The sequence below is a fragment of the Mauremys reevesii genome, linkage group 2, assembly GCF_016161935.1.
Source record: "Mauremys reevesii isolate NIE-2019 linkage group 2, ASM1616193v1, whole genome shotgun sequence".
In the NCBI taxonomy this organism is placed as follows: Eukaryota; Metazoa; Chordata; order Testudines; family Geoemydidae; genus Mauremys; species Mauremys reevesii.
Window position 1 is genome coordinate 20,698,711 of NC_052624.1, and position 22,985 is coordinate 20,721,695.

Genomic DNA, 22,985 nt, shown 5'->3' on the forward strand with positions numbered 1-22,985 from the left:
CTCTTTCTGGTTCATCATTATCTGATTTTGAGAGGCAAAGTACAGTCACTTGCCGAGATAAGTTTACAGTAGAGAGAATTGTTCTTCATTACTGACCTAAATTTACCTCTACCCTATGTGAATCTTATGCTAGCATGATTGTATTGGTTTTAAATTATTTGCATTATTAATTTAACTATTAAAAGAGTTTCTAGAAATAATTATATGCACTAGAACAGGGGTTCTTAAACTTCATCGTGTGGTCCATATTTTAATATGGAGATTTGGTATACCTTCCCTCCACTAATAGTTGCATAGAGCATCCTTGTGGCAAGTACAGCAATTTCTTAGTATGAAAAAGTAACATTAGAATAGACTTGAATGCATTTTTATCTGTTTTATAAAGCAGTTTAGCAACTGGAAATAAGCAGGAGTAGATAACACCATGAGACCAACCAGTGCTCTGTAGACCACCTGTAGTCCATCTTATCTAAGATTTATAATTAATAGTCTAACTGTCTAAGTGTTCCTCACTTGGGTCTTGGTTCTACATCGAGACCCACATTCATATTTTGGAAGATTGCAAAGTATTAGCAATATCGCCAGTAATAAAGATCCCAGAACAGAACTTTAACTGACAATTTTGTTGATGGGGCCACTGCTGCATTGTCTCTAACAAGAACAAAACTTTATTTTAGGTCCTGAGTCCACCACCACCCCCCGAAAAACCCTTTGCCAGTAAAGCAAGCAGATATGTCACATAAAATTGTGCTCTTTTTAATATAGCTAGTTTTCTGAAGATAACACTTCAAAATAAAGAAGACTCCAAACCCAAGTAGAAAGGAAAACAGAGAAAGACAGGAAGAGACTTGGTATCTTTCAGGAAGGTTCTTTCCTTTTGCCAGTAGCACAAGTCTTGAGGGACTTTTAAAACTTTCTCCCTTTTCTGGCTATCAAGGGGGCAAGGTAACCTTACCTAACTATACAACTAGGAGTTCTAAAACCTTGATACATGTTATAACAATGGTATGAGAGCAGTTAAGATGAATATATCTCAGTCCCATTGGTTAAACCTGTGCTTTTTGTTTGCACCTGTGGACCCCATGGACAGGGGGAATATTAATGTGAGAGGTGTCCACAGTACACTTTAAATCCCCTACACACTTCAGTGCGCGCACACATACACACCCACACACACTGTAGATTTTTACAAGTAGCTTCAAAGCAAGGACCCGTCCAGTCCAAATTCCATTAAAATGAATGACACGTCTATGGAGCTACTGATTTCCACCTGGGGGTATGCCAATTTACATCAGATGAAGATTTGTCCCAGTCTTTTAGCTATGACTGCTCACTTGGTGGCTGATCTGATTGCCATTGATGTCCCACTGATTTTAATAGAGCCAAAGTCAATGGAGCTATGCTTATTTACACCAACTGAAGCGAGGGCTCCATAAACGAGGAAACACTGGTCTTTGAAACAGCAGGACGAGGGGACAGATTCTGCATTCCTATCAGACTCAAAACTCCTATAAACTTGAGGAGTTTTAGGAATGCAAGGAATGTAGGGGCAATGCCAAAGATTGGTAAGATACTTTAAGTGACTGTAAGTGCGGACAGAGCCTGAAGTTCCTGCTAAACAAGGCCCCTCACACGAAGCAGACCTTCTTGTCAGACCTTCTTTTTTTCCTAACAACAACACTGTATTGGTTTTTTTAAACTTTTGGGCTGATGAATAAGGAAACTCAGGATACCAGAGAAGTTAGAGATTGTAAGTGGATTTTTTTTAATCCCTTGTTTTTGGAAAATGGATAATCACAAGGGATAATATTAAATGTAAAGGACTTCCCATCATTTGCTAATAAATGTTTGTTAATATGACAAGAATATAATAGCTTTTTGTATCTATATTCTTGTTATTTGTAACCAGGTCCTTGATGCAGCTGGCATTTAAACAAGGCCACTTTCTGCCCAGGGCACCAATTGACCTCAGTGGGAACGGCATGTACCCAGGGGTGCTAGAACAATTTTTATGATGGGGGTGCTGAGAGCCATTGAACCAAACTGTAAATCTTGTGTATGACAGAAGCCACTTCAAGCCAGGAGGTGGAGCAGCAACCTCAGCACCCATAGTTCCAGCATCTATGTATGTACCTGTGTGGAAAAATCTGAACAGTATTCTGACAGAAAAGAAACTATGTTAATCACAGGTTCAGAAATTGTCCATATTATGCACATGGTACATCCACAAGTATCTTGACCAGTTCAAGTTTAAAATTGCCAGTAATAATGATGGGTCACACCATCCCCATAGTGGGCTACTTCCATGCAGGTCTGAAGAAACTCTTTGAGGTTCCCTTTATGGAGTTTCCTATATAACCTTCTAGTGTGAGTTCGGTTTCTCTCCTTATTATGAATTAGAATGGGATCCAGCTCACAAAAACAGCCAGTCCTCTTAAGATCTGCACAGATAATGAGGAATCCATGACGGCCAGAGCTATTTATACTGATCCTCCCAGCCCCTCTCTGATCCTGTCAACAGGGCTCTTGGGTCATGCTTCCATGGGCTACCCAGCAGGCTGCTGGACCCAGAATTCAGGGTAGATGTTAAGATCAGCCTTAACATACTCAGTGAAGTTCTGCAGGGTTGGTGTCACAATGATACCCCCATCCTAAGTCATGAATCCAGAACCTTATGATGCACCATCCTCTACTGGGATAACTGAGTGGTTGGGAGCAGGGGCCAATGATGCAGCAAACTCTTAAGCTTAAACTCTTGCAGGCCACACATGCTTGGATTTACTGTACTCTCTGCTTATGGGAACAAAGGGTCTGATTGGGCCCCATTCCACTACAAAAGGTAATTGTGCCTTAAAATATTCCATTGTTTAAAATCATTAATGTACTGAAAGCTTTTAAAATTTTATTTATAGCAATATCAATAATAGCAACATTCTAGTCTTTACTTCTTTGTGCAAATGAAAAAGACACTGCTGAGAAAATGACATGTACAGCCTTGTTTTAAGGTTTTGTTTTACTTAGTCATTACTTCTTTCAAAGATTTTTATGTACATTTTTCAATCCTTTTGCTTCCTCTTTGCTAAGTTAAAACTTGGGATTTATAATATTGTCTACAACTCTGTAGCCCATCTGGTATGTATCTTTAGTGTGAGGTAGTCACTAATTATATTAATCTTTTATATTCCAATAAGTCAAAGTTTTTCAACCTTTCCATATTCAAGGCCTAGTCTGTCATCTCAAATTCTTTGCTGCAACATCCCGTCATCCTTTGTAATCACATCCTACAACACACTGCTTATGTTGTGGGTAAAGTTCATTAATTTCCAGAAGGTCAAGACAAATATCATGAAATACTTTAGCCACATTTTAAGCCTGCAAATTGGGCCTTAAGTTGGACTTCTTTGGTGCATAGGACTTGTTCTGGCCCTCTGAACACAGGTGAATTGAAACAAGAATTTATTATAATTAATCAAATTTAATGGATTAATTAATAGAATTAATGATTGTTAGAATTATTAGAATCTATTAAAATAAGAAATGACAAAAATAAAAAATATTTCCATAAATTGTCATCATGGTATTTGTAAAGAATTTTAAAAAAGAATTGTTAAACACTTCCATTTTTTTTTAAAAAGCCATTTTTCCCAGTGAAAGATGTCTATTTGAAAAACAATTGACCAGTTTTAATTATTATTATGATACTGAGTCCTGTTTCAGCAGAATTACATTGAGAAAAAGGAAGGATCCCATGAAAGAAAACTCAACTTTCAAGAAGGTACAGGAATACTGGCATGCTGCCAGGAATTTTTGAGGCTGAAAAAATTTGCAGTGAAAAGTATCATTGAAGTAATATGCCTTAAAAGAAGTTTTGCTTTCTGATGTATGTTTTGCAGAAGATTTCCAATCATGGAGATGATTGCAAAGGTAGAAGGCTGAAAGTAGTCAGCACTTTCTCCTAAAAAGCAGAGATGGAGGATTAGGCAAAGGTTGGTATGGAGTTATAACTTTAAAAAATAAATCAAAGGCAAAATACACAGAAAGAATTCAAGCTGATCCAAAAGTTCCTGATCTTTAGAGTTTTTAACACTTTTTAAAGTGGAGTAGTTTCTTTACAAGTTCATTCTATTGACAGATATTTCTCATAAAAATATCTAATTTCTAATATCTACTGTTTAAAACACTCAAATCTAACAGAACGGCCACATCAACGGCAAGCAGGACCACAGGCCTGCTAAAAACAGTCTTGTGAGAACAAAGTGCAGAGAGATGTACATCCAGACTCCAGCAGAGAGAGCTATTTGTCCCATGTGAGATCAGTTACAATTTGGGCTGTCAAATGACTAACAAAATTAATCGTGATTAACAAAATTAATTGCACTGTTAAACAATGATTAAATACCATTTATTTCAATATTTTTTGATGTTTTCTACATTTTCAAATATATTGATTTCAGTTACAACACAGAATACAAAATATACAGTGCTCACTTTATATTTATTTTTGATTACAAGTATTTGCACTGTAAAAAAAATAGTATTTTTCAATTCACCTAATACAAGTATTGTAGTGCAATGTCTTTATCATGACAGTTGAACTTACAAATGTAGAATTATGTACCAAAAACCTGCATTCAAAAATAAAACAATGTAAAATTTTAGAGCCCGCAAGTACACTCATCCTATTTCTTGTTCAGCCACTCGCTCAGACAAACAAGTTTGTTTACATTTGCAGGAGATAATGCTGCCTGCTTCTTGTTTACAATGTTACCTGAAAGTGAGAACCGGCATTCTCATGGCACTGTTATAGCCAGCACCGCAAGATATTTATGTGCCAGATGCGCTAAAGATTCATATGTCCTTTCATGTTTCAACCACTGTTCCTGGGGACCACTGTCCATGCTGATGACAGGTTCTGCTTGATAATAATCCAAAGCAGTGCGGACTGAGGCATGTTCATTTTCATTATCTGAGTCAGATGTCACCAGCAGAAGATTGATTTTCATTTTTGGTGGTTCGGGTTCTGTAGTTTCTGCATCGGAATGTTGCTCTTTTAAGACTTCCAAAAGCATGCACTACACCTCGTCCCTCTCAGATTTTGGCCGGCATTTCAGATTCTTAAGCCCTGGGGTGAGTGCTGTAGCTATCTTTAGAAATTTCACATTGGTGCCTTCTTTGTGTTTTGTCAAATCAGCAGTGAAAGTGTTCTTAAAATGAACAACATGTGTTGGGTCATCATCCAAGACTGCTATACTATGTGGCAGAATGCGGGTAAAACAGAGCAGGAGACATACAATTCTCCCCCAAGGAGTTCAGTCACAAATTTAATTAATGCTTTTTTTTTTTTTAAACAAGCGCCATCAGCATGGAAGCATGTCCTCTGGAATGGTGGCCGGAGCATGAAAAGGCATACGAATGTTTAGCATATCTGGCATGTAAATACCTTGCAATGCTGGCTACAAAAGTGTCATGCAAATGCCTGTTCTCACTTTCTGATGACATTGTAAATAAGAAGAGGGCAGCATTATCTCCTGTAAATGTAAACAAACTTGATTCTCTTAACGATTGGCTGAACAAGAAGCAGAACTGAGTGGACTTGTAGGCTCTGAAGTTTTACATTGTTTTGTCTTTAAGTGCAGTTATGTAAAAAAAATCTACATTTGCACTTTCACGACAAAGAGATTGCACTACAGTACTTGTATGAGGTGAATTGAAAAGTACTATTTCTTTTGTGTCATTTTTACAGTGCAAATATTTATAATAAAAAATATAGACTGATTTCAACTACAACGCAGAATACAATAGATACGAGAATGTAGAAAAATATCCAAAATATTTAATAAATTTTAATTGGTATTTTATTGTTTAACAGTATGATTAAAACTGAAATCAATCACAATTAATTTTTTGAGTTAATCCTATGAGTTAACTGCGATTAATCAACAGCGCTAAATAAGATATAGATATGTGATATGAAATACTCAGTGAGATGCTTTTAACAAAGGAAATACAAATGAAAAAGACTTTTTGATGATTGTGTTTATAACAAACACAGCATCAGATGTTTTACACCAAAATGTATCACTTGAAAACTGGGGTGGCCAAACTTTGCCCAGATTACCATAATCCAGTCTTTGATTTATCGATTCAAAGTCATCAGGGAATATGACAAATCCACCTAGTTCCCCCGGAGAGCTGCACTTTGCATGTAGATGTCAAAGTTAGCTGAGAGAGGTGCAAAAAATCACATATAGGCAGTGAGCTCCCTATTGACCACACATCTGAGCACTGTTTATGTGTAGAGGAAGTGTGAGAATTGCCAAGAAAGGTGCCAATTTCTTCATTCAGTCTCCTCACCTCTCCCACCAGGAGCCTTATGCCCCCTCTCCCTCCATCAGACTCTCCTCACTCTCACTTCCTTCCATCTATTAAAAAAATGCAATTAGAGACCAATAAGAAATCCCGACTTGGGGTCCAGTTCTACACCCATTACTCCCACTGACTTGCCACTGGGCCACTCATTAGTAACACGGATCACTACAAACAAAAAATCTGTATTCCACTTCCCATTATCGTATAGTTTCTCTCTGGCGCAGAAGTCAATGGAGCTATGACAGTTTACAACAGATGTGGATTTGTCCCACTGTGTCTCTGCACTCGAGTTGTGTACACACACACACACACACACACACACACACACACACACACACACACACACACACACACACGCGCGTTAAGAATAAAACAGTAACAGCTGAAAAAATTAACAAGTCTTTAAATAATTTAGGGCTTAATTAAGGGTACAAGAGGGTACTGTTCTCTTGTATAGAAATGAAATTGAAGATGTGGCCAGTGGGTAAATTCAAAGATATAAGCATATGTTTATGTATATTACATGTACCATGTGCCCTGTCTAGTAGTTCAATCCAGCACAAATTTCCTAGTCATTTCTTTCCCCAGACATAACATAGACCTACATAAAAACTATGATTAACATTATATGAAAATTAAACCATCTTGAAATTGCAGGGTTTGGAACCACATCCAACATATGTATGACAAGGGAAAAACTATGCATCTCTATAACAATTTGTATCATACATGGATATTGGGCTAAATCCTGCCCAGCCCCCGGTTGTTTTGCAATGGTCTGGTGAATGCAAACTAATTGTAAACCTGGCTTAACCAGCTCCCCAAGGATTGTCCTTGTGCGTAAGGCGTAGAACTAGTGTAGACCCACTGCAGTAGTGCTATATGCCACCTTTCTGCTATTCCCAGAGAAGAAGGTACCCACCCACCCCAGAGGGCACGGGCATGTCTAAGGCACATTAAAATAGCTCAGGGATGTCATGCTCCTTCTGTGGTGAGAGCCAAATTCTATTTTTAATTATGGTCTGTGGCCTGGAGCAAACATTGAGGACTACATACTACACTCCATCTACACCAGAACATCCATCCATGTCAATGGGAGGACTGCAGAATTTCTTTTTGCATTTCTTGCCCAGAAAGATCAAGGCATGACATGGCTGTTACTTCGTTATTATTACTGCAGTATTTAATTTTTGTCAAGTGTATTATTGACACATTTAATGTCAGTCAGTGAGAAAATATGCTCCTGCATACATGTCCTCTGTTTCTGCCCTTTCTTTCTTTTCCTTCCCTATACTCTTTTTTCTGTTTCTCTCCCTCTCCCCTGTCTTTGTCTTTCTTTTGCATTTCTTGCCCAGCAGCAATTTTCAGTTTCCATCAACATGGGCTTCTCTTCTTCTCCTTTCCATCTACTAAAATGCTGAACAGTGAAATAGTTAATGTTTAATATTAAAATGGGATTTTGAAACAGCATCCCAAAGTGATAAATGTAGCAGGGCAGTGGGAGTTCACACCACCCAGAATCATCATTTCAGGCTGTCTGCAGGCGCAGGAAGACAACTCAACTTTTGTCCCATGCAGCCTTTTAACTCTGTTCCTTTGTGTGTGTGTACTACCACTGAGTCTTTAATTCCATGATATTTTTGTGCAGGACCCCTACCTAGTTCAGTCTGTAGGCTGGACAGGAAACAAGGTAAGGATGTGTAGTGAATGAATTTGAAGTTTGACACACCCCTGCCACATTCTCTACAGACACTGAAAGGTAAAGAGTGAATGAGACAGTGGCACAAAGGAGCTCCAAACTCTTTTAGTGCAGAGACTGGATGATGTACAGGAGTGGTCTCCAACCTTTTTAAGCACAAGATCACTTTTTGAATTTAAGTGCAACCCAGGATCTACCTAAAAGAAAATGTAGAAATAACAGTAATCACACAAACACAAATACCGTTGCCTGGCCTGTGCCCTGCCCTTTCCCCCAAGGTCATGCCCCTGCCCCACCCCTTCTCCGAGGCCCTGCCCCGCTCATTCCATCCCCCTTCCCTCCATCGCTCACTCTCCCCCACCCTCACTCACTTTCACTGGGCTTGGGCTAGGCGTTAGGGTGCAGGAGGGGGTTCAGGACTGGGGCAGGGGGTTGAGGTATGGGAGAGGTTCAGGCTGCAGGCTCTGGCCGGGCGCCATTTACCTTAGGTGGCTTCTGGGCAGTGGTGCAACAGGGCTAAGGCAGGCTCCCTGCCTGCCCTGGCCCTGCGCTGCTCCTGGAAGTGGCCAGTATGTCTGGCAGTGGTTCGGGGGGGGACGAGCAGGTGGCTCTGTGCACTGCTCTTACCTGCAGGCACTGCTCCCTCAGCTCCCATTGGCCACAATTCCCTGTTCCTGGCCAATGGGAGCTAAGGGGGCGGTGACTGCAGGTGAGGGCAGCACGCAGAGACCCCCTGCCCTTCCCCCTCAGGAGCCACTGCCGGACATGCTGGCCGTTTCCGGGAGTGGCACAGGGCCAGGTAAGGCAAGGAGCCTGCCTTCGCCCCATTGTGCCGCTGGACTGTTAGTGGCCGATCTACCAGTTTGGCTGTAGGACAGTTGACAACCCTATCGTGATTGACTGGTCAATCGTGGAGCCTCTGACAGTGGATCTTAGTCTCAGTGACTGAGACTGAGATCGACTGTCAGAGGCTCCACGATTGATGCAATCTACCAGTTGGTGACTACTGATGTACAGTGTGCGAGTCAGGAGGTAATACAATTAATGTTGAAGATAAAGGTAAATATTGAACAGCAGTCTCCGTTACTGAGCTTTGTCCAACTTGTACACTGTATGATATAGGGTCCTGCACCAAATAATAGTATGTGATCATGTAATTAATGACAGGTATGTCAAACATTCAACCTGCTTGATGTATTTCTATGGCCTGCATTACATACTCAGATTCTGCAGAATCTAAGCCTACATTTTCTTTAAAGTAAGTTTCTAGCCCTCATAGTTGTGAAGAAAACCTCCCAAATATGATCTGAAGATGAACTTTAATTCTGGCATTTTCCTGACTTTTGAGTACCTCATTTTGCAATCTTAATGTTCCATTAATGTAGGCTTTTGTATGTAATTCAAGGCTAGTAATTCTAGGCTATTTTAAAAGAAAAAAAATAACTCAAATTTCAGCATGTGCAATTATTTGCTAGACAGCAGAAGAACACTACGCTAAAAATGTTCATTCAATATCTATCTTTGCATATCATATGAAATAACGCAGGGCTTCTTTTGAGCTCTCCATCCTTCTATCCATGATGCTAGGTATTTCTACTCCTCATTTTCCTCTCAACCATAATTTTTGTAACCTAGATATAAGAAGTTTAACTTTGCCTTAATGTACATGTTCTGAACATCTGTACAATAGAGTTAACAAAAAATTGTTTTGTAAGTACACTGAAGGACATAAATCCACACCGTGTAGAGGTCAAGCATAGGAGTTTATTACACACAGCGCTGGCAGAGTGTCACCTTGCTTATTAGGCTTAGAGACACTGTTAATCAATTGATTACAATAGAATTTATAGATTTTCCATGGGTGGGGGAAAGTGACAGGATAGGCAGTTCCACATCCCGGGATAGGTTTTGCAGCAAGAAAAGATAGCACATTAGCCAATGGTTAAAAGGTTACATAATGTCTCCGCCCATGGTCTCAGGTTAGCAAGTTAACATTTATTTAATACTTTGATAAAATGTTATTAGTATAAAATATATATATGTTGAATTCTGATTTGGGGTCCATAGGAATGGAGCAACTCCTTTGATTGTCCACCAGGTACATTCCTAGGGATTAAAGCAAAGAAACAGTGAAAGTATATGGATTGTCCCCTTTATGTCTTAAGGCAGGCATTGGTCTCTGGGAAGAGAGGTGGAAGGATAGACTCATAGACTTTAAGGTCAGAAGGGACCATTATGATCATCTAGTCTGACTCCCTGCACAACACAGGCCACAGAATCTCACCCATCCACTTCTATAACAAACTCCTAACCTATGTCTGAGTTACTGAAGTCCTCAAATTGTGGTTTGAAGACCTCAAGCTGCAGAGAATCCTCCAGCAAGTGACCCGTGCCCCATGCTGCAGAGGAAGGCGAAAAACCTCCAGGGCCTCTGCCAATCTGCCCTGGAGGAAAATTTCTTCCCGACCCCAAATATGGTGATCAGTTAAACCCTGAGCATGTGGGCAAGACTCACCAGCCAGTACCCAGGAAAGAATTCTCTGTAATAACTCAGATCCCATCCCATCAAACATCCCATCACAGACCACTGGGCATACTTATCTGCTAATAATCAAAGATCAATTGCCAAATTAATTGCCAAAATTAGGCTATCCCATCATACCATCCCCTCCATAAACTTATCAAGCTTAGTCTTAAAGCCAGATATGTCTTTTGCCCCCACTACTCCCCTTGGAAGGCTGTTCCAGAATTTTACTCCTCTAATGGTTACAAACCTTCGTCTAATTTCAAGTCTAAACTTCCTAGTGTCCAGTTTATATCCATTTGTTCTTGTGTCCACATTGGTACTAAGCTTAAATAATTCCTCTCCCTCCCTAATATTTATCCCTCTGATATATTTATAAAGAGCAATCATATCCCCCCTCAACCTTCTTTTGGTTAGGCTAAACAAGCCAAGCTCTTTGAGTCTCCTTTCATAAGACAGATTTTCCATTCCTTGGATCATCCTAGTAGCCCGTCTCTGAACCTGTTCCAGTTTGAATTCATCCTTCTTAAACATGGGAGACCAGAACTGCACACAATATGCCAGATGAGGTCTCACCAGTGCCTTGTATAACAGTACTAACACCTCCTTATCTTTGCTGGAAATACCTTGCCTGATGAATCCTAAAACCGCATTAGCTTTTTTAATGGCGATATCACATTGGCGGCTCATAGTCATCCTGTGATCAACCAATACTCTGAGGTCCTTCTCCTCCTCTGTTACTTCCAACTGATGTGTCCCCAATTTATAATTAAAATTCTTGTTATTAATCCCTAAATGCATGACCTTGCACTTTTCACTATTAAATTTCATCCTACTATTATTACTCCAGTTTACAAGGTCATCCAGATCTTCCTGTAGGATATCCCAGTCCTTCTCTGTGTTAGCAATACCTCCCAGCTTTGTGTCATCCACAAACTTTATTAGCACATTCCCACTTTTTGTGCCAAGGTCAGTAATAAAAAGATTAAATAAGATTGGTCCCCAAACCGATCCCTGAGGAACTCCACTAGTAACCTCCTTCCAGCCTGACAGTTCACCTTTCAGTATGACACGTTGAGGTCTCCCCTTTAACCAGTTCCTTATCCACCTTTCAATTTTCATATTGATCCCTGTCTTTTCCAATTTAACTAATATTTCCTCATGTGGAACCGTATCAAATGCCTTACTGAAATCGAGGTAAATTAGATCCGCTGCGTTTCCTTTGTCTAAAAAATCTGTTACCTTCTCAAAGAAGGAGATCAGGTTGGTTTGGCACGATCTACCTTTTGTAAAACCATGTTGTATTTTGTCCCAATTACCATTGACCTCAATGTCCTTAACTACTTTCTCCTTCAAATTTTTTTCTGAGACCTTACATACTACAGATGTCAAACTAACAGGCCTATAGTTACTCTGATCACTTTTTTTCCCTTTCTTAAAAGGGACTATGTTAGCAATTCTCCAGTCCTACAGTACAACCCTTGAGTTTACTGATTCATTAAAAATTCTTGCTAACGGGCTTGCAATTTCATGTGCCAGTTCCTTTAATATTCTTGGATGAAGATTATCTGGGCCCTCCAATTTCATCCCATTAAGCTGTTCGAGTTTGGCTTCTACCTTGGATGTGGTAATATCTACCTCCATATCTTCATTCCCATTTGTCATCCTACCATTATCCCTAAGCTCCTCATTAGCCTTATTAAAGACTGAGACAAAGTATTTATTCAGATATTGGGCCATGCCTAGATTATCCTTAACCTCCATTCCATCCTCAGTGTTTAGCAGTCCCACTTCTTCTTTCTTTGTTTTCTTCTTATTATATGGCTATAGAACCTTTTACTATTGGTTTTAATTCCCTTTGCAAGGTCCAACTCTACATGACTTTTGGCCTTTCTCACTTTATCCCTACATGTTCTGACCTCAATAAGGTAGCTTTCCTTGCTAATCCCTCCCATCTTCCACTGCTTGTAGGCTTTCTGCTTTTTCTTAATCACCTCTCTGAGATGTTTGCTCATCCAGCTTGGTCTACAACTCCTGCCTATGATTTTTTTCCCCTTTCTTGGAATGCAGGTTTCTGATAGTTTCTGCAACTTTGACTTGAAGTAATTCCAGGTCTCCTCCGCCTTTAGATTCACAAGTTCTTCAGTCCAATCCACTTCCCTAACTAATTTCCTTAATTCTTTAAAGTTAGCCCTTTTGAAATAAAAAACCTAGTCCCAGATCTATTTTTGTTTATCCTTCCATCTAGTTTGAACTGAATTAGCTCATGATCACTCGAACCAAGTTTGTCCCCTACAACCATTTCTTCTGTGAGGTCCTCACTACTCACCAAAACCAAATCTAAAATGCCATCCCCTCTTGTTGGTTCTTCAACTACTTGGTGAAGAAATCCACCAGCTATCACATCCAGAAAAATCTGAGCCCTATTATTATTACTAGCACTTGTCCTCCAGTCTATATCTGGGAAGTTAAAGTCTCCCATGATCACACAATTCCCATTAGTGTTTACTTCATTAAAAACATTAAAGAGGTCTCTATCCATATCCAAATCAGATCCCGGCGGTCTGTAGCACACCCCAAGCACTATCTCAGGGGAGGCTCTAGTAGCTTTCTTTCCCAATGTGATTTTTGCCCAGACAGACTCTGTCTTTCCATTCCATCCATTCTTATTTCATTACAGTTAACCTCATCACTTCTTATTTCATTATTTCATTATTTCATCATTGATATACGTTACTCCACCACCTTTGCCTTTATTTCTGTCTTTCCTAAACAGCACATAGCCTTCAATACCTGTACTCCAGTCATGACTACTATTCCACCATGTTTCCATTATCCCTATAATATCAGGTTTCACTTCCTGCATCAGTAGCTCTAGTTCCTCCATTTTGTTACCTAGGCTCCTCGCATTAGTGTACAGATGCCATATCTTATACTGACATGTGCCAACTTTTCATAAACTCAAGGTTGGATTTGTGGGAAGAACGTTCCCTACAGAAGAGACTGACCCAATAGGAACAGGGATCCTTTGTTCAATTTGCAACTTTGAAAAAGACACAATTATTTAGTTCTTAGCTTCAACACCTGGCAATTTGCTGACCAGGCCTATTTTAGCAAAAACGAGATTATCTGTTTACCCCAGCTTTCTCTTAGCTAATTACTATTTGCTAGGCCTCTAGTCTCTGGACCAAACTCTGGACTTTGGGTCTGGAAAAGAGCTGGCACAATCCATATACCAGGTTGTTATATAAAATGCACATGGATTTTAACTCTTCAGTCCCTCCTCTTGACCCTAGGGTTTCCTAACCCTCTAGGTCAAATATACCAATTTTAATGTACCCTGCTTACTGCAGAGTTGCCGATAAAGCACCAGTATCATTAAGAATGTCAGGATAGACACTCCCCACATAACGACAAAATAGCACCCAGATCCATCCCCAGGGGACCTTGTCACCTGAGATGGCATCGTTCATAATTATTGGTTTAATCTTCACTGCCTGGTTCCTTGCCTTTGAGTACTTCACATCGGCCTGGTTCACGGTTTCCCCTATCTGAGTGTACCTCAGACAGCCTTCCCCAATATGCCTCTGGGCCTCGGCCACCAACTCCTCGATCTTCGCCTGCAGGGCCTGTAGACCCTCCTTTAGATACTTATTGCCATAGTGCCATTCTGGATCCCATGTTAGGTTACCCATCATTGGCGGAGTATGGTGGAGCCGCATTCCGTTAACAGTCAGGGTTCACCTCCGAGGGACCGTCATGCACACGGATGGATGTCTCGAGGGGCAGGGCTTTTCATTTAGCTTAATGGAGTGGTTCTGGGCAGTTACACACCAGTAGGTACCATTTATTTGGACCAGCTCCATGTGCACTAGTTTCTCAGCAATGGCCACTTTGAACCTAGACAGATTTGTTAGAACATTATATGGGCATGTACACAGAATTTCTGCACCAAACTATCCTGCAAGGGTATTTAGTAATCCCATCTTCTGTCTAGTTTAGCGCTCACCAATTTGGTTTGTTAGGCTAGTAATGTTTTTACTTATTCAAGGCTCGACATTTGCACATTGTCTGTTCACTTTCTCTAAAGGAATACGCACCTCAACCCTGTAAGTGTGGAATACCACCAAGGTGAGGACTGGTAGGGCTGGTTTTATCATTATTAATTCTGGTTTTGGAACAGGGATTTGTTTAGGGCATGACACATAATTGGGTGGTTCCACTTTGTCTCTGATAACCTGGTTAATTGTTACCAGTCGTGGACATTTTAATTTGGGCCATTGTTTAACAAATGTATGCCATGCCTTTGGGGTTACCTTCATCCTTGCTTTAAGTGGCAAGCCCCATCCTGATTCAGCAGGCCCAATCTTAACTGGTACCATGTTAGTATAATTGACACATAATTTTTTATGAGTGTTTGGGGTTTTTTTCCACAAAATTCCACATAAATTTTAGTATTGAGGTCTGTGTGTTTTCTTTCAAGCCATCGTGGCAATATGCCATGTAATTGTGTTTAAATGAGGGATAGCCCAAGACTTTGTAGTCCCCTTCACACATGGCACACTACTTGCGTCCTTTTTTATGCACCACAGGGATGGCAGGAGCCACAGCAGAAGCCTCCCCATGGTCATTTTGGTTGTTCTGGTCACCCTTCAGTCCTTTCTCTTTTACCTTTTATTGTTTACCTGTGGAGACATCTGTGGAAACATTGTCAGTATTGACAGATGCTGATTGAAACAATTTTAACTGATTTTGGTGACGCCAAAATGTTTCCAATTTTCCCCAAATCTTTGCACATGTATTAGTAGTTAGAAGGACCCTTATAGGGCCTTGCTATCTTGGCTTTAAAAAATTTTTAACCTCTGGGTAAATGCGACACATTACTAAATCCCCAACTTTAAATGCAGGTTTGTCCAGACTGATATTATCATTCAGCTGGGTTTGGTTTTCCTTTACTTGGTTGTTTAAATTCTTTAACTCTCTGTCCAATGCCTTGATGTAGTTTTGCAGCCTGTCTGCAAAAATCCCTGACCCCCCCGCAGGGAGGATTACAGTGCTAGGCATTCTCATTGCTCTTCCTGTTATTAGCTCAAAGGGTGTCAGTTGAGTCAGCCTAGTTGGGCTGCCTTTGATTTGATACATTACAGCAGGAAGCATACGCGCTCATTCTTCCCCTGTATTCAGTACTGCTTTTGTTAAGGCTGTTTTTATTGTTTTGTTTATTTTTTTTATTATTCCCGAGCTTTCAGGGTGGTATGGTATATGGAATCTTTGCTTTATTCCTAGTGCTTTACATGCTTTCTTTATTACTCGCCCAGTAAAGTGAGTTTCTTGGTCAGAGTCTATTGACAGTGGCAAACCCCATCTGGGTATTATTTCTTTGCTAGGATTCGAGCTACTGTTGTGGCAGTACAGTTCTTGGTTAGGAATGCTTCTACCCATCAGGTAAAAGTGGCAATAATTACCAAAATGTAAGTGTACCCTCTGCTTTGTGGCAAGGGTCCAGTAAAATCAATCTGCAAATTTTGCCACGGTCCATCTGGTCGTGGTTGGTGATTCAGAGGCACCTTTTTCCTTCTACCCACATTTACTTGTGCACACATCACACATTTTTTGAGAAATTGTAAAGCTTTTTTTTTCATGGTTGGCCACCACCAGTATTTCAGAGCGGCCCTTATTTGTCTCCACCCCAGATGAGCTGGAGAGTGGATGGCATGGAGCAGTAGAGCCCGTATGCACTCCAGGGCTATCAGCTCCTTCCCCCCGGCCCATACCAGAGGTGATTTTTATACATACAGCTTTGTTTTTTCAATTTACTTGTCCTTCCTGGGCATATGGTTGCATACAGCTTTTTTAAATTCACCTCTTCTGGCACTTTAGCCACACAAACCTTAATAGGACTTGCTTGTGCAATTTTTCTGGCACGTTTATTTGCCCAATAATTTTTTTGTTTGTTTTTTACTTGAGATTTTATTGTGTGCTTTTAGTTTTACTACTGCTAGTTCTGATGGTAGTTTGGCAGCTTCTGTTAGTCTTTGAACTGCTTTTATATTATTAATTGGCTTGTCAGTTGTTGTTATAAAACCCCTGCGTGACCACACGTCCAGGTAGTCATGCACTACTCCAAATGAATATTTGCTGTCTATGTATACAGTGAGCTTCTTGCCTTCCTCCACTTTCAAAGCTTCTGTGAGGGCTGTTAGCTCCGCTTCTTGGGCTGACTTTGATTCTTTCATTTGACCTGACGCTATTACTGTCCCATCACTGAGTACCACTGCCCATCCGGGGTGTGGCACTCCATTTTTATACTTGCTTGAGTCATTTACATACAAAACTATATTTGGATTCTTTAATGGCTTTAAAAAAAAATTTTTAACACTTCCTTTTTTTTATTTATAAGATATTTGTGTACCTTTCCCTCTATGTTCAGACATTCGGCTACATTTATTCCCTTGTCTCTTACTACGGAGAAGTTAGGGTTTTGCAAGCACAATGTTGATTCCCACTGACTCCTGCGGGCATCTGTTACAGATTTTAGTCACCCAGTGTTGAGGAGATTAATAAGTGTATGGGGTGTATGGAGCACTAATTTCCCTGTGAGAGTGTATGATTCACACGCTTTTATAGCACAATCTAGAGCTGCTACGCACTCCGGTAATCCCTGGGATACAGGGGGTTTTAGGGTAGATAGGTATGCTACCTGACGCTGTCTGTCTCCCTGAAGCTGGGTTAGCACAGCTGAGTACTGGGTCCCGCTGCGGCTGCAGTAAAGGTGGAATAGCTTTTTTATATCAGGTAAACCCAGGCTGGGGGCGGAGGCTAAAGCCTGTTTTATTTTTATAAATGCTTCTTCTTGTTCTGTATTCCATATTACTAACTCATTTGCAGGCTTTCCCCCTCTAGTGAGGTTTTGAATTGGTTCCACCATTTCTGAGTACTTTGGTATAAATATAGGTTCTACAGAAATTAAGGAGCCCTAGGACCTTCCGCACTTCCTTAACTGTCTGTGGTTTCTTTAACTCTTTAATGGCCTGCTTTCGGTTTACTGTGAGTGTCTTTTCTCCCTTGGAGATGTTATGCCCTAGGTATAAAACCTGCTGCTGTTGCAATTGATATTTCTTTGGGCTTAATTTAAATTCTGCCTTGTGAAGATACATGAACAGTCTGCTTAGGGTTTTTAAATGGTTCTTTTTATTTGAACTGGCAATTAGCAAATTATTTACATACTGCAGCATCACAGTATCCCCTTCCAAAGGCACTCGTGCTATTACTTTTGCCATTGTCCTGTGGAATATGGAGGGAGAATTATGGAACCCCTGAGGTACTCAGGTCCAAGTGTACTGCTGGTCTCCTACTGTAAATGCAAATTTCTTCTGACTCTTTTGCAAGGGGAATACTCCAAAATCCATTAGCTACATCCAGGACTGAAAATACTGAGTGTCCTGGTGTTAGCAAATTAAGAATAGTGGCAGGGCTTGCCACAATAGGATGTGCCTTTGGAGTCACCCGGTTAAGGTGGGTGTAGTTTATAGTTAATTTCCAGGTCCCATCTGGCTTCCTGACGGGCGAAATTGGGGAATTAGTTGTGGAAGTGGTTTTTTTAATTACCCCTTTAGATTTTAAATTAGTGACTATATTTTTAACTGCCTCTAAGGCTTCTCGTTTAACTGGGTCCTGCCTGTGGGCTTTGTGAGTTGGTTCTTCTACAGATACAGGCTTCATGTTTACTAGCCCACAATCTTGTTTATTTGTTGCCCACACTTCAGGGTGAAGGGAACACAGGGTTTCTACTGGACTTCCCCCCACTCTGGTATTATTACCCTATTACTGGCAATCATGGCTATATTTTGAGATGCTCTTTTCTGTTTGGACCCTTCGGCCCATTCAATGCAGCTAGCTCTGGGACTGATTACTCCCCCGAGCTCCTTTTACAATTACTGCATGTTTTGATTTTAGTTTTATTTTTACAGTCATGTGCCAGATGTCCAGGCTTATTGCAAGTGAAGCAGGTAGTGGTTCTGACGGCATGAACCGCTACAATTTCCTCAGAGGGTGTGGTTGCTGCTACCTTCCTTTTTTTTTCTGTTTTCTACTTCTGTGGCCCATGTCATTACTGCTGAGTATGTTTCTCCCACCGAGATGCCTAATGCCAGGACTGCTTGGTGATCTGCAGACAGCCCTTCCTTTAGGATTTGAAGGAATACATCATGGTCTCAGGATGTTATATTCTCCAGACCTGAATAAGCTCGGAATGCATTCAATTTTTTTTTTAGCATAGGACATGGCAGACTCCCCCTTCTGCTGAACCACAGACTGCAGAGCCCCCCAGTTAGTGGTCTGGGCTCCTAGAACAACAGATAGTGCATTCCTGAATTCTGGTACAGTGCCTGCGTCTGGGTTTGGGATTTCTGCTGGTTCTTTAGCCTGATCCCTTCCCACTGGGTTGGGGTTATGATCTTCAGCCCAGCGCCATGTCTTCCATGTATTATTTAGGTTCTCCCACACATCCCTGGGGGCACTTGCACTTGACCAGGATGTGAACGTCCTTCCTATGGAGGCCATGTATTTCAGTCAGGCCATCCAGCTTGTCCCAGAACTCAGTATTCTTGTTATTACACTTGAGTTTGGGTAAATTAGACAGTAGTGCCTGTTTTTCCTGGGGGGTGAACGGACAGTAGATTTTAGTTGTTTCTGTTTTAACTCTCCTTACTGGTTCACCCTCTGCATTAACATTTCTGAACCTCCTTAGCTGTGTTTTGATTGGAGCCATACGCTGTACTTGCTCCCCTGGGGCAATTAATTTTTGTGGTGCTCCTTTATTATTTCTGTGGGTGCTTAAATTTGGCCTGTCATGCGAAGAAATGTATGGAGGGGGTTCTGATTCCTCCCCTTTGCTTTGTGCTGCTGAGTTTTCCCACAGATAGTTAATTGGTGGAGCAGTTGGCTGGCAAATGCCAGGAGTGTGCGCTTTTCCTCCCAGTCTGGAGGTGTGTCCCAGGCATGGTGATTCTCTTGCTCTGGGATCTTTTTTAATTTTTAGACAGGGGGAAGGATAGCTCAGTGGTTTGAGTACTGGCCTGCTAAACCAGTTCTGAGCTCAATCCTTGAGGGGGCCACTTAGGGATCTGGGGCAAAATCAGTACTTGGTCCTGCTAGTGAAGGCAGGGGGCTGGACTCAATGACTTTTCAAGGTCCCTTCCAGTTCTAGGAGATAGGTATATCTCCAATTACAGAAAAATAATATTTTAGTGCATAGGCTCTTATCTTTCAGAGCCTGATTTTCAAATCTTAAAGTTACATTTTCTTTTTCCTTTATGTTGAGACTATTTAATAAAACTATTACTGCTTTGTTTGTTTTGTCACTTTTTTGATTATTCCATCAAGTAACCAGATCTGCCTCTGGTCCGGCTGCAGAGTAGTTTGCTTTTTTAGCTGCTGCCTGCCGAGTTTTGACATGTTTATATTTCAAGTACTCTCGAGGCCTGATTATTGCCTCTTCTTTTGATGCCTGCATTTTTAGTTACCCTGATTGCTGACCTTGAGGGGAAATTACGTCTTCCCCCCTAAATGCCTGTCAGCCTTTTATGAGGAGTTACTTTTCCCCCCTTTTTTATGCTATGGTCTTAACTTTCCACAGCCTTGAATTTTATGAGGACGTCTCCCCACCTTTTTAATACCTTGCGTGTCTTCAGTTACATACACATGCCGGACTTATGGGTTGGAGACTTTGTGCTATTCGAAAGCATGTACGTCACATGCCTGGAGGGGGCACTCCCCTAGGACTTGCAATGTTACGTGCAATGAGGAAATGGACCACCAGTTTGCACTGACTACCACTTGCGTACCCAGCCAATCCTGGGCTTAACTCATGGCCAATCACCTGCTGGTGGGTTATCCAAGTCCTCCATAACACACCCCTTAGTTGTTTAAACAGTACATGACCCTTTTGCACAAGTCTTCCCTCCCAAGTGGTACCCTTATTCAACCCCTCTGCTTGGACTACACGTGTCTAAAGTCCTTCACACAAATTAAAAAAGGAAACAAGATGTGTCTAAAAGGGGATGAGAGACTTCTATCCCTGGCCTAATGAGGTGGTAAAGTAAACATACCCACCTCTTTTTGCATTTCAGTCTCAGATCCTCAATCAGCTCACAAACTTGAATCCCAGATGAGCCCCCAAACTGAAGGACATAAATCCACACCGTGTAGAGGTCAAGCATAGGAGTTTATTACACACAGCACTGGTGGAGTGTCACCTTGCTTATTAGGCTCAGAGACACTGTCAATCAATTGATTACAATAGAATATATAGATTTTCCATGGGTGGGGGAAAGTGACAGGATAGGCAGTTCCACACCCCGGGATAGGTTTTGCAGCAAGAAAAGATAGCACATTAGCCAATGGTTAAAAGGTTACATAATGTCTCCGCCCATGGTCTCAAGTTAGTAAGTTAACATTTAATTAATCCTTTGATAAAATGTTATTAGTATAATATATATATATATGTTGAATTCTGATTTGGGGTCCATAGGAATGGAGCAACTCCTTTGATTGTCCACCAGGTACATTCCTAGGGATTAAAGCAAAGAAACAGTGAAAGTATATGGCAATAAAGATTGTCCCCTTTATGTCTTAAAGCAGGCACTGGTCCCTGGGAAGGGAGGTGGAAGGATGCCATATCTTATACTGACATGTGCCAACTTTTCATAAACTCAGGGTTGGATTTGTGGGAAGAACGTTCCCTACAGAAGAGACTGACCCAATAGGAACAGGGATCCTTTGTTCAATTTTCAACTTTGAATAAGACACAATTATTTAGTTCTTAGCTTCAACACCTGGCAATTTGCTGACCAGGCATTTTAGCAAAAACAAGATTATCTGTTTACCCCAGCTTTCTCTTAGCTAAATGCTATTTGCTAGGCCTCTGGTCTCTAGACCAAACTCTGGACTTTGGGTCTGGAAAAGAGCTGGTACAATCCATATACCAGGTTGTTATATAAAATGCACATGGATTTTAACCCTTCAACACAAAATAGTATTTTTCCACTAGTACTTTTTAAAGACTACTTCTTTACTAAATGCTTAATCCTATTCTATTTTAATCTTCAATTTAATGAGATTCAACATAAAGATACAAAGTAATAGCATATGCCACTGATGATACAGTGTATTTACACCAAGGATGTAATAGAGATGGCTAATGCCTTTTAGGGCTCATTCCACTCCGCAAGGTGTTAGAATGACTACTGAACGTCCCAAGCTTGCAATTTAATCGGTGTGGGTGAACCCTCATCTTTGAGGGACACTTTTTGGGAGTAAGGGTGTGCATGTGTGGACCTGATTACAGGATCAGGGTTATGCTCAAATAAATTTGTTAGTCTCTAAGGTGCCACAAGTACTCCTGTTCCTTTTACAGATTACTTTTGGGTCTTAGGATGTCACGGCCTGCTGGGATAACTTTCTTTTTCATTGGGACACCCATTTTAAATGTATTTTTATACAGTGACAGTCTCTGAGCATTTAAGCTACTATGGAATGTATGAAGGGGTTGACTAAAGTGCAGCGGATTATCCAGTCACCTTGGCTGTCCTGGGGGCTGCAGTTGGCAACGTCAAAAATCCCATTCAAGTTCCCAGCTTCTATTCAGCTGAATTAGTTGCCAGTTAGTGGGGAGTAGAGAGGAGATGCTTAAGGCTTCAGGACCACGCAGTGCCCAAACTGCAATGAGACCTAATCTACACCAAGGCTCCCCCTTGTCCTCTGTAACAAATTGAAATTTTTGTTCTTGCCTTGAAGGTCCCTCCTGGTTCTACATCATCATACATCTCTGATTATATCTTCTTCCAAGTTCCCTTCCCAAGTAGAGAACACCCTCCCTATTCCAGTTTGCTCTTTCTTCATTCAAGACTTTTTAAAGGTTCACTTTTTCTGTGATGAACAAAAAATAACTGTGAGAGGATAACTGCTATTTTAGACAAAGGAAATACAGTAGATCTAATCTACCTGGATTGCAGTAAACCATCTGAAGAAGTTCCACATGGGAAATTATTAGTTAAATTGGAGAAGATGGGGATTAATATGAGGATTAAAAAGTGAATAAGGAATTGGTTAAAGGGGAGACTACACTGGGTCATACTGAAAGGTGAACTGTCAGGCTGGAGGAAAGTTACTAGTGGAATTTCTCAGGGATCAGTCTTGGGACCTATCTTATTTAACATTTTTATTAATGACCTTGGCATGAAAAGTAGGAATGCGTTAATAAAATTTATGGATGACACAAAGGTGGGAGATATTGCCAATACGGAGGAGGACCGGAATATCATACAAGAAGTTCTGGATGACCTTGAAAACTGGAGTAATAGAAATGGGATGAAATGTAATAGTGCAGAGTGT

At 40.8% G+C, this 22,985-nt stretch overlaps 1 protein-coding gene and 1 long non-coding RNA gene across 3 annotated transcripts in view; one reads left to right on the forward strand and one right to left on the reverse strand.

Annotated features, from left to right (window-relative positions):
• The window catches only part of PTPRN2 (protein tyrosine phosphatase receptor type N2), a 940,168-nt gene that overhangs the window by 135,937 nt on the left and 781,246 nt on the right, over positions 1-22,985 (reverse strand). The window lies entirely within an intron of this gene.
• LOC120397597 lies at positions 2,702-3,987 on the forward strand. The gene is made up of 3 exons (XR_005593886.1): positions 2,702-2,839; positions 3,721-3,775; positions 3,894-3,987. It is a non-coding gene; the product is annotated as an uncharacterized LOC120397597 (long non-coding RNA).